At 37.3% G+C, this 7,500-nt stretch overlaps 2 protein-coding genes across 3 annotated transcripts in view; both read right to left on the minus strand.

The window, feature by feature from the left end:
* LOC138039829 (major facilitator superfamily domain-containing protein 12-like) overlaps positions 1-7,500 on the minus strand; it is a 151,782-nt gene that overhangs the window by 89,663 nt on the left and 54,619 nt on the right. The window lies entirely within an intron of this gene.
* The window catches only part of LOC138042126 (tetratricopeptide repeat protein 28-like), a 26,246-nt gene that overhangs the window by 17,935 nt on the left and 811 nt on the right, over positions 1-7,500 (minus strand). Inside the window, exon 3 of one of the 2 annotated variants that reach the window (XM_068887908.1) lies at positions 471-538. The exons of the other annotated variant lie outside the window; for it this stretch is intronic. The gene's annotated coding sequence lies outside the window, so the exon portion shown is untranslated. The remainder of the gene's footprint in view (positions 1-470; positions 539-7,500) is intronic. 2 annotated transcript variants of the gene reach the window in all.

The following is a 7,500-nucleotide window of genomic DNA, read 5'->3' on the forward strand; positions in this document are numbered from 1 at the left end:
GATGTCAACGCAGTGCAATTTTGTGACTTAAGAGCATCTTTCGATCTGAAACAATGGGTGACTATGCCGACTCACACAAGTTGTCATACCTTGGATTTAATCATTACTAGAAATCAGTGTAATCTTATGGAAGACGTCATGGTTCATGTCCCTTTAATTTCTGATTACTACGCTACTGTATTTTTATGCATTTAGTATTGCATAGACCCTTTGCACAATTGGCGCCTAAATTTGAATAACAATGCTTTGTACATCCTTAGCCTCGTACTTATGTTTCTAGACAAAGGACTTTTCACATGAATCTGAGGCTTAGGATGTACATTGCCATTAATGCAAACGGTCTATAAACCACAATTTCCAGACTATTATGCTGACTTCCATGACACTATCGTGAATTCATCCTTGTTTGATGAATCACGGCTTCATTTGGATTCGTAAGTTGATTCATATTATCGGGTCTTGAAGTCTACCTTTGATGTTTATGCCCCCGAAAGGACCCGTCAGGTCGTTCTTCGTCCTTGTGCGCCTTGGTATTCAACTGAAATTGATGTTCAAAAGAACATAAGGAGGAAGCTCAAACGTAAATGGCCACCTACAAGATTACCTGAAGATAGAGAACGCTATATGTTTCAGAACAGTGTTGTTAATGAGATGATTGGCTCCGCGAAGCACACATTTTATTCATCAGTGATCCACGAAAACTCAGGAAACTCTGTACTTCTTTTTATTAAAGACAAAAGAGAAGCTTCTGCTCTCCAATCCGGTCCAGCGTTATACATCTGGGCCTAATAACTGTTCTCTGTCCGATTCATTCGTGGAATATTCTAGTAACAAAATTCAAATTCGCAAAGATCTTGGCGAAGTTGTTCGAATTGTGATTGACGGTCAAGTTACTTCAACGACAGATCGGTTATTTTACTATTACTCGATTTATCGGCTGCGTTTGATACTGTCGGCGATCATTCGATTTTCTTATCAAGACTACAGAATCGTTTTGGTATTAGGAACATTGCTCTTAATTGGTTTCATTCGTACCTTCACTCACGCGAACTAGTCCAGCTGTTATCGACCAAAAAAACATTCATTGTTCAATTTGATGATAAAAACATGAAATTTGTCCACATCAGTAATGACCCTAAGCCTAACATTTTGTGATATAGGGCCATTCCAAATAAACGTCTGGACATGAGAACAGTTTGTTTCTGTTAATTGAATTGAATCGTCGAAGTAATAATAATAATAATAATAATAATAATAATAATAATAATAATAATAATAATAATAATAATAAAGAAGGTTCTTATAGGCACATTTAAAAATATCAATGCGCTTACAATAAGGTAAAAAATGTACTGCTCTAATCATATGGACTGATAGATGTTCATATAAATACTTATTTAAATGCTAATTGAAAAAAGTAAGTTTTTCAATTTTTTTAAAAGTCATTTACTGATTTAGAGTTTTTTATATGTTCTGGAAGTAGCATTTACCTTGCGGGGTACCACATGGTTCTTATGGCGCGGCAAATAGGACAAATCGAAGTACTTGGCCTTTAAAGTGAGGAGGTGCAGCTTTAAAGTGAGGAGGTACACCTTTAAAGTGAGGAGGTACACCTTTAAAGTGAGGAGGTACACCTTTAAAGTGAGGACGTACACCTTTGAAGTGATGACGTACACCTTTGAAGTGAAGACGTACACCTTTGAAGTGAAGACCCACACTGCGTTTTAAGTGAAGTCCAACGAAATAGTATTTACAATGACGCGGAACATGCTCAAGTCACCAGTGTTGCTTTAAATTGATGTGGTACACCTTTAAAGTGACGAGGTACACCTTTAATGCGACGAGGTACACCTTTAAAGCGAGCATAGGCCTGCGGTTCAGAAACCAGCGGCCTCCCTCAAGCCGCACGTCTTTGGTTATAATTAAATCCAAGATGGCGGAAGGTGTTTCTCAAAGAATAAGGAACGAATGGACTCGGCTGTATTCTGCTATAAACGAAGTAGTTAACAGGGCGGTTGTCACATCTGATGATATCCAGTATTTCATAAACTGCTTGGAACATTTCCATCGCCATCTTCTTCGATTAAGCGAAAGTGGTTTTGTAACAGCACATTCCGTGAGAATTTTGCAAGATGCTCTTGGCAGCCTTCGAATCAGTGGAATGCCTGAAGACTTACTTCCTGAATCTGGTTCGAACATGTACGTTTATCGAGAAAAACCCCTAGGGAGGCCTAGATACTTCCTTAGCAGGGATCAGTTAGAATTCCTGTTGTCTTTGGGATTCAACAAGACCAAGTTGTCAGAAATGCTGGGTATGTCTGCGCGCACCATTCTATGGGGCGCCGATTGTAAAAAAAATTATTTAGAACAACTTTGTGACATTTTTTCTTATTTAGAAATAATTAAAACTGCCAGAAAATTTATTTATAAATAAGACGCAAAACCTGTTGCATGATATGTAAATAATTGTTTTAGGCACATCCTGATTTATAAATAATTTTGATCGCGAAATGAATTATATATAAATAATGAATTACACAACTTCAATTATTTATAAATCAGTCTGTCTCTAAAATATTTATTTACATATCATAAAGTTAGACAAACCAGTTGTAAATTTATTATTTATAAACAATAAACTCCACCTCGCGTGTAAATCCATTATTTATAAATAATGACTTTCGCGTCTGGGAACAAAGTCATTATTTATAAATAATGACTTTCAACCCTAGGAGCAAAGTCATTCTTTATAAATAATGAATTTCAACCATTATTTGTAAATGATAAAATTGGCTCTTGCCGCATGTAAAATCATTGTTTATAATAATGCGCTTCACCTCGCGGAAACCATGTAACGTTGTTTCAAAGAGATTGACATTATGGCGGACCGAGATAGATTGTCTCGTGCTATATCAGAAGCCGTCTCTCGCGCCGTCAGTGATGCCTTGGAAAGTGCCTTGCCTCAGACAAGTAATCGGGTAAGTCACAACGTGGCTATCGGATTTTAATATTTGACCTCTGATTGCTGCGCTTTTATCATTCGATTCCCCGCTGTTGTAGGTTTCACCGAATGAAAATAGCTCTCGCTCTCAAGGAAACACCGTCGTTTCTGAGGTGGCTAATGCTTCCAGCACAAATCTGCAGGTGGTAGTTAATCACTTCAAGTACCTTTAGAACAAAAGCAATACCACACTTTCATTGTTTGCTTTATCTAGTGGCCTCACTTGAAGCGTTGAATGTTTGGTATAAGTTTGTCACGCCATTGCGTGACAAGCTGCAGGTGAAGTTTGTTTGTTTCGGGCATTAGTTGCCCCCCGCCTCCCTTGTAAAGCCGTTTCATTTGTGTTAAATAACAAGATTAAGGTGTTATAAAGGGCCAACTGGGTTGGTATTGTAAATAGCGTCCCTGACTCTTGAACCCAATGACCCATGAGCATCACTTCTCCAACATATTATAAACAATGATTTTACATGCGGCAAGAGCCAATTTTATCATTTACAAATAATGGTTGAAATTCATTATTTATAAAGAATGACTTTGCTCCTAGGGTTGAAAGTCATTATTTATAAATAATGACTTTGTTCCCAGACGCGAAAGTCATTATTTATAAATAATGGATTTACACGCGAGGTGGAATTTATTGTTTATAAATAATAAATTTACAACTGGTTTGTCTAACTTTATGATATGTAAATAAATATTTTAGAGACAGACTGATTTATAAATAATTGAAGTTGTGTAATTCATTATTTATATATAATTCATTTCGCGATCAAAATTATTTATAAATCAGGATGTGCCTAAAACAATTATTTACATATCATGCGACAGGTTTTGCGTCTTATTTATAAATAAATTTTCTGGCAGTATTAATTATTTCTAAATAAGAAAAAATGTCACAAAGTTGTTCTAAATAATTTTTTTTACAATCGGCGCCCAATAGAATGGTGCGCGCAGACATACCCAGCATTTCTGACAACTTGGTCTTGTTGAATCCCAAAGACAACAGGAATTCTAACTGATCCCTGCTAAGGAAGTATCTAGGCCTCCCTAGGGGTTTTTCTCGATAAACGTACATGTTCGAACCAGATTCAGGAAGTAAGTCTTCAGGCATTCCACTGTTTCGAAGGCTGCCAAGAGCATCTTGCAAAATTCTCACGGAATGTGCTGTTACAAAACCACTTTCGCTTAATCGAAGAAGATGGCGATGGAAATGTTCCAAGCAGTTTATGAAATACTGGATATCATCAGATGTGACAACCGCCCTGTTAACTACTTCGTTTATAGCAGAATACAGCCGAGTCAATTCGTTCCTTATTCTTTGAGAAACACCTTCCGCCATCTTGGATTTAATTATAACCAAAGACATGCGGCTTGAGGGAGGCCGCTGGTTTCTGAACCGCAGGCCTATGCTCGCTTTAAAGGTGTACCTCGTCGCATTAAAGGTGTACCTCGTCACTTTAAAGGTGTACCACATCAATTTAAAGCAACACTGGTGACTTGAGCATGTTCCGCGTCATTGTAAATACTATTTCGTTGGACTTCACTTAAAACGCAGTGTGGGTCTTCACTTCAAAGGTGTACGTCTTCACTTCAAAGGTGTACGTCATCACTTCAAAGGTGTACGTCCTCACTTTAAAAGGTGTACCTCCTCACTTTAAAGGTGTACCTCCTCACTTTAAAGCTGTACCTCCTCACTTTAAAGGCCAAGTACTTCGATTTGTCCTATTTGCTGCGCCATAGGTTCTGTGCTGGGACCCTTATTGTATTCCCTTTATACAAGTCCACTGGGTGACATAGCCAGGAAGCATAGCATACCGTTTCATCTCTATGTAGATGACATGCAGTTATACTTGTCGTTTACATCCAATTGTCCTAATCGCCTATCCAGTACATAGTTCTAAATATTGTCCACAACCACCCCTCGACTATATACGAGTCGACGAAGAAGTAATCAAGTCTAGTAAACAGGCCAGGAACTTGGGAGTTGGATTCAATCAATGTTTAGATTTCAAAGAACACGTTAAAATAACATGCAAGAGCGCATTTTTCCGCATACGCAGTATAGCTAAAATTAGGCGATACCTATCCCAGAGTAGTACTGAGACTATTGTTCACGCTTACATAACATCGCGTTTGGACTATTGTAATGCCCTGTTGTACGGTCTCCTAAAGTATCTGATTAATAATAGACTTCACCTTTTACAGAACCCAGCAGCTCGCCTTGTTACCTTGACTATGAAGGCAGGAAAATATCACACCAATACTAAGGAGCTTACATTGGCTGCATAGTTTTTAAAATGTTGTTACTAACTTACAAAGCTCTGACTGGACTGGCCCCTGATTACATTAAAGATCTATTGGGGTATAATGACTCTCGTCGAACACTAAGATCTTCAAACAACAAGTTGCTGATGAGTCTAGAGCAAATCTTAAAACGTATGGTAAAAGAGGTTTTTCCGTGGCGGCCCCAAGGCTCTGGAATAAACTACCACTCCGGATCAGGTTCTCATCATCAGAGGCAGTTTTTAAGGCTAATCTTAAGAATTAACTTTTTAAGCGTGCATTTGATTAATTTTGTAGTTTTTACTTGTAGTTCTTTTGTTTACTTTTTCTTTGAAACTTTATCGTATTATATTGCGCATTTAATTCTTAGGATTTTAATTTTGAGGGTTTTAAAGCGTCATGGACAATTAATGGAAGATGGCGCTATATTGATTGATTGACTGATTGATTTGTAGCTGTTCCTTTAATTTTAACATCACTTTCTTGAATACGTACACAAGCACCAAGAACAAGGTGTTAAACCATCGAACAGAAAATTGTATTTAAAAACCAAGTAGTTAGACAACAATAGTCTTTCGGATTTCAGGTACGCTGACATTTCATCAGAAGCACTTGTTTTCAACATTTGGAACCTCATTATAGCGGTAAGCTGCCTCATGCAATTTGCCTTATCAAACATTAAAATCGTATTTTCGCGTGAAATTCTTACGAGAACATCTCCATAATTGGACTTGGAGGCCTTCGGGAAGAGTATCTGTTTTTTAATATTGGTCAATATTATCGTTATTTTCCTTGTCAACTTTTTTAAGCTTCTGTTGCCTAAAAAGTTCATTTCCACTAAGGCAGACCAAAAATTTTCTTGGTCAATTTATGACAGCCGATGAACATGCATGATAGGTCAAGTTGGCGGTTTCGAAAATACAGGAGTTTGTCTGCAAGAGTTCCTCCTTGTCTCGCCCCATTTTTCGCGGGCCAAAACATAAAAATCCCTTGTGTCCCCCCACGGAAACGCTTGCTACGCGGGCTACTTTGGATCTTGATTGGTTAAAAATTGGTCAGCAAGAGCAAGCAAGGTTACAAGACATCCTTTCTTCCAGAATAAACATGTCATACGCCATGAAGTAAGAAATGATACCAAAAGAACTCGAATACTAATGCAAAATAACACGAAAAGAGTTTTATAATAATTTCCTCCTTAACGCATTTCATGTTATACCCATCAATCACTTCTATATTAAATCGGGCTCTTCTCTTTTTTGGAGGGGTTAGCTTTGAAAATGAAATGATTTGACTTTGCAATATGACAACTTACTGCAGCACGTCTTAGCAGGTTCGATTCCTGCCGAAAGGCGTTCGGATTTAATCCAATTAACCTCGAGTCACCATCGATCAAAAACATATCTCTTCACAGAGCAAGTTGTATGTAATTGAAACTGGTTTGCATAGCATGAGTCATTTATTCATAGGAAAAAGATATGTAAACTAAATGAACGACTTACCAGTGTCAGTCCAAACTGATAATTTTCAAAAGCCAAAGTTTCGTCTCGTAACTCTAAAAACTTTAATTTCATGTGGTTACCCACTGCCAATTCTCTCGGTAAAACATTATCAAGTGGGATATAACTTTCTAACACAAATCACTGATGCCTACGCAAACACCGTGGATCGAGATCAAATGATGTGGAAGGAAAAAATAGAGGGTAGTATAGTTTGATGAAAGGTAATGAGAACGCATACATTACACGAGTCTCTGGTATTGCTTAAAGCGAGTAGACATTAAGGGTTTGTTATGGCTAAAACTGATTGAATGCATTCTTAATCGTCTTTTTGCTTTGTGACACCCTCATTTTTGAATCTAAGAACTAAAACCTTCTCTGTTAAGGAATAATTCAAGATACATCGTTTACTTACTTTCTCGAAGTGTAAGAAAAGAATGGAGGGCAGTATATAGTTCGATCAAGAAACAAATAATTTATTACACCCCTCAAGCTGATGTTACTAATGTTAACTTGCAACGACAGGCAAAGAACTTATTATACCCAGGAAGCTAATATTACTCAATACCTTGCAATGTTCCTTAATATAATCTTTTGAATAGGAATGATAAATCCCGGAGAACAAAAAATTAAGGGATAAATAATACTTGTGGATCATTTGGATTCGTCATTTGCAACATTGATCATTAAGTGACGATGGTCACTTCAGAAGATAAA

The sequence above is a fragment of the Montipora capricornis genome, chromosome 3 (genome assembly GCF_036669925.1).
Source record: "Montipora capricornis isolate CH-2021 chromosome 3, ASM3666992v2, whole genome shotgun sequence".
In the NCBI taxonomy this organism is placed as follows: Eukaryota; Metazoa; Cnidaria; class Anthozoa; order Scleractinia; family Acroporidae; genus Montipora; species Montipora capricornis.